This window comes from Manis javanica, chromosome 4, assembly GCF_040802235.1.
Source record: "Manis javanica isolate MJ-LG chromosome 4, MJ_LKY, whole genome shotgun sequence".
Taxonomy (NCBI): domain Eukaryota; kingdom Metazoa; phylum Chordata; class Mammalia; order Pholidota; family Manidae; genus Manis; species Manis javanica.
In genome coordinates this window covers 65,894,361-65,899,266 of record NC_133159.1, presented here as the reverse complement: position 1 = coordinate 65,899,266, position 4,906 = coordinate 65,894,361, and the positions used below count along the sequence as shown (strand labels likewise).

Here is a 4,906-nt window from a genome sequence, read left to right as displayed (position 1 = left end):
ATTTTCATTACATTTTTTCCCCAAAGGCTAACTAGTTTTCTCAGCATCATTTGTTGAAAAGCCAATCTGTTATCCATGAATTTGAAATACTGCATTAACAAAACGCAAAAAATCCATACAGAACCAAGACAGGCCCCCAAATCTTATTTTTTTTAATTCACCTATTTAATGTTGCTTTGGTCCTACATTTTCAAATATGAATGGAAAGCAGAGAAAGAATGGATGCAAACCTGCCAAGTTCAGTCCAAACTATACCTGGAGGATTATAGGCTTGCACCATCTTTCAAGATGAAACAAAACCTCGTGCGTTGACTGAAAACTTCATCCTGGAAGTGAAAAGACCTGAAAATGTCTGTGCCTAACTTTGTCAGCCTTATTCAGCTGCAGGCTTTGAAGATATTCTGCCATAAATTCTAGCGCCTTCTGCTACCCAGCCCAGAATATTTTTCATCCATAACAAATAGTTATTGATCTCCTACTGTATGCCATGCACTATTTCAGGAACAGAAGAAAAATGATGGTTGAGACAAAAATCCATGCTCTTCCTACACAAGTAAGCAAATAAACAGGACAGTTTTACAGAGTGCTAAGTGCAGACAAGAAAACAACACAAGATGGGGACATTGAAAGTGACTAGGATCTCCTGGGCACTTTCCAGTAGGTGGCCAGAGAAACGTCACCTGAGGGATGAGCAGAAACCAGCCAGGACAACCTAGAGGCTGAGCATGTCGGGCAAAGGCAATTTCAAGGGGCAATTTCCAGGGATGGATGAGTTTAGAATTTGGGATATTTGGGAAAAGCAGCAGCTAGAGTGCAGTGAGGAGTGGGAGGCTGGGGGTGGTGGGGGAGTGGTTGGAGAGCAGAGCCAGGCAGGCAAACAGATCAAGTAGGAATTGTAGGCAATGGTAAGAAGACTTGGAATTCAGATTCACTGGCTGTTAGGTTTAATTGAGCTTACTGTCCTAAATTCAGAATCTCATAAATTTAAGAGATCCTTCATGACCTTCCTGCTTTCACTTTCATTACTGCTGTCGTCACAATCCTTACTCTAGCCGTTTCTTGTATAGGGTCCCATGGGAGTCACTGAAAGTAATGATCAGTGGGGAGATGACTCTTCTATCAAAGCTTTCATAGAAAATGAAAATCTGACTGTCACTCTTTTGTTACGTTGTCTGAGAAATCTTCCCTGATACTATTTCTTTTTCTGGTTTTGTTACCTTGGTGTAGCTGGAGCAAGTTCCCTATAAATCCGAGAAACCGAAGGAAGACAAGGGGAAGGGCAAAGAGGTAGAAAGGGTTTTATTGCTCACAGCTGGCTCGGGTTTGCTAGCCAGGCCCCACTCCATCCCCACTGTGGCTGCACACACGCTCACCCCCTGCCCACCCCTTCCAGCAGGAACTCCATGGGCAGGTCCCTGGTGACTGGCAGGCACCAGACCAATTAGGTACCAGGAATGCAGGGGAGGAAAGAATGGCTGTTTTCTCTCCACCCGTTGCCCTGGATTGACCCGGAGGATCTGCCACGGTAAACATCCTTGGTATGTAAACAATATTCCTTCTCCGCACACCACTGTGAAAGCCAGGTGGAAATTCTGGGTGGGAATTTCCATTTACTGCACACTTGTTACTGTATTAATAATAAGAGTTTATCAACTATTAAGGCCACTTTTTATACCCTAGGCAATGTTCTGGATGCCTCACAGGTATTAACTCATGGAATCTTCACAAGAAACCTGTGAAGCTGGAACGTTACAGATGAAGGGCCTGAAGCGCAGACCCTGCCCATGCTCACACAGCTGGTAAGTGCAGGAGCTGGCTTTGAATACAAGGAATGTGTCCCCAGAGGCTGAATACTGACCCACTATGCTTTGTTCATCCCTAAAGCCCATGTTAATGGTGTTGTGTATTGGATGCTGAATTTTGTAGAGAATCAGCAGGGGAGAAATCTAGCTTCTCAATAACAGGAGCCCACCATGTACCTATTATTAGGCTTTGTAGATGTGTTTCTTTGGTTAATACAACAACCCTGTAACCCTGTAACATGGGCATTTCCTCTATCTGGTGCCTTAGCTAGTTTCACCCATCACTACATTACTGCCTCTCAATGTCTAGCAATGCTCTGAGCACCCTCAGAGGAGAGTCTGGGACAGAGCCCCTCGGGTCATTCCATAGGCTGGAGGACTGCCTGATTTTACCTTGGTAGGGAAATATTCCAGCTGGGCGTCAGTCCAGGCAGAGGTTTAGTAGCAATTCTGAAAAATGGAGAGCAATGGACACTTGTGCCCTCTTGTACTGGCTTACCTATTGCTGGAGCATATGGTTTAAGGTTGCAATTAGCAACTTGTGTCTGACACAGAGAGGTGTTCAATCAGTGTTCTCTGAGTGGATGAGTAGTGCCCCTGAAATGCTAACAATTCAGCCTCTCACTCTAGCATTTGAAATTTTTTTAAAACATGAATGTAACTCACCTTGTTCTCTTCCACTTCCTTGGTTGATTCTTATCTAAATACATACATAGCATAAACCAGGCACTGCTTTAAGTTCCTAACAAATAGTTTGGGACCCTGAAACTCACAACCACCCAGTGAGGTAAGCATTATTGTGCTCCCTCTTATGCAGATAAAGGAAATGAGGCATGCAGAGATTTACTTAACCTTTGCAATTCACAAAGCTAGTGAATTACAGAGCCAGTCCTCCAACTCCTCAGCTATCAACCACCTTGGCCCTGCCTTACTGTGGGTTGTCTTGTCACTGAGAGACTTCTCAGGCCTCACTAGCCCAGTGGCAAAAGTGAGAGGCCATTTAGAGACATGCTTAGATTATAGCATCTTGAAGCCACTATCTCTTTACCTTGGTAATTTCCATTTCATCCAGAATTCATTCTCCACGTATTTACACAAATCCTCAAGAGTGGCTTATACTTTGCCCATCAATCAGCCCTTGTCAGAGTTCCCCTTTGCCAATGGCATCATTCAGGCTGAACACCACACATGTTGGTGAGCCACCCTCCCCAGGCGGTTTCAATCACCCCTAGCCTTATAGCCTGCTGCCCTTAATTCCTGGACTGAATGTGCTCTCCTCACTTACATCCAGTCGGAGACCAACCATAACAAAACTACCTGAACTTGAATCACTACACTCTTTGGTAGCACCTGTGCATTTCCCCAGAGAATACACGGGAGCTGAACAGGCTCCCAAATCACCTGCTCCCTGGACCTCACAGCAGCACTGTCCTCTGATGGGCCAGCCACCGCTGCTCTCCGGCCACCAGTTCACACTCTTTCTTCAGACTAGGCTCCTCTTAGAGCCTTCTTTTGTTCTTTCCAATATTCTAGCATTGTCTGGATTAACCCTATTAGATCGGCCTTTTTTACTTTTTATGCCAAACTTCAGTAAGGCAAAAGATGTTAGTGTTCTAATGATTCCCTATGCTCCACTTCCAGAAGACTTCTTTGGCCTTTCGTGTAAAATCCACAGCTCCATACAGTGAAAAGCACTTCCCAGCCTTACCAGACAAACTGTTCAAAGAAGGCTGTTGCCTACTATCATCTACTAGCGGACCTAGGGACTTGACCTTACCCATCCAGAACAACTTAATACATTTTGCTTTGAGATTGTCTTGCTCTGCCATTGTGACTTCTGTCCATCCTCACTACTTCCCAAAGTTCAAGATATTAACACAGATATTTTGAGGTATTATATTCAAATCTAAATTCAATTTCCATAAATTAGAGATCTTTTTCTTCAGCCCCTACTTTTATTTTTTCAAAATCTTTTTATGTTCCTAATTGTGCCAAAATCAGTTTCTTGCACTTCGTTGTTATTATATCTAAGACCTAACAATACAATAAGTAAATGATGTGTAAACTATCTTTCATAGTTTCATATATGTGTTTATTTTTAATCCACTAAAGAAAAATAAAGATGGTGACACTTTCAGAATGATTTCCAAAAAAAAACAGCTATAGTTTTAAACGTTATCAGGAAGAGGAAAAACTCATCAAAAAAATCCTCAATATTACTGCTTCCTAAAGCTCAATCAGCTTTTCCAGAATAATGTTTAAGGGTTAGAATACTCTAAGATTCACATGTATCAAAGTAATACTAATTCTAAATTAACTTGGAAATTAGTTCTCTTCAGGTCACGTACATAGCTCTAAGTCCTGTAACTCCTTCTTCAAAACAAAGGAAATTTGAAAGAAGTTGCTTTCCTGTTTGCTGTGGAAAAGAGGATAGAATCTAGCCTGATCCTTCTGAGCAGGAAATCCAGAGGGAGGAAGAAAGTAGGGGGTGACTCATTGACAACTGTCCCTTTCCTAGGTTCCTAGAGCGAAGGTTTCATGTAGCTTTTAACTTTATATCTAGACTTCCTAGAAATATGGTAGTGGATTGACTAGTGTCCCCCAAGTTCAAGTCCAACTAGAACCTCAGAATGTGGCCTTATTTGAAAATAGTGTCCTTGCAGATGTACCTAAGTTGAGTTCATACTGGCTGGATTAGAGTGGGCCTTCAATCTAATGACTGGTGTCTTTGTAAGACACACAGAAATGCACATGTGAAGACAGAGCCAAAGAGTGGAGTAATGCTGCCACAAGTAATACTTGAGATCACCAGAAGCTGGAAGAGACATGGAAGAATTCTTCCCTAGAGTCTTCTGACAGAGCATGACCCTGCTGACATCTTGGTTGCAGACTTCTAGCCTCTAAAAATATAAGGCAATAAATTTCTGTTGTTTTAAGCCACCCAGTTTGTGATACTTTGTTAGGATAGCTCTAGGAAACACATACATATGGAATGTTCATTTGCTCATTTAACTTTGCTGTCTTGGACACTCCAGAACACAAGTTGGAGAAGCCTTGGACAAGTCATTGCTGCACCTGGAGTTTTGGTTGCATTTGGACCCTGG

At 42.6% G+C, this 4,906-nt stretch overlaps 1 long non-coding RNA gene across 1 annotated transcript; it reads left to right on the top strand.

The window, feature by feature from the left end:
* The first annotated feature begins 1,465 nt into the window (after nucleotides 1–1,465).
* LOC140848697 (uncharacterized) lies at nucleotides 1,466–4,704 on the top strand. Its single transcript, XR_012129802.1, has 3 exons — nucleotides 1,466–1,538; nucleotides 1,681–1,799; nucleotides 4,538–4,704. It is a non-coding gene; the product is annotated as an uncharacterized lncRNA (long non-coding RNA).
* Nucleotides 4,705–4,906: the final 202 nt, after the last annotated feature.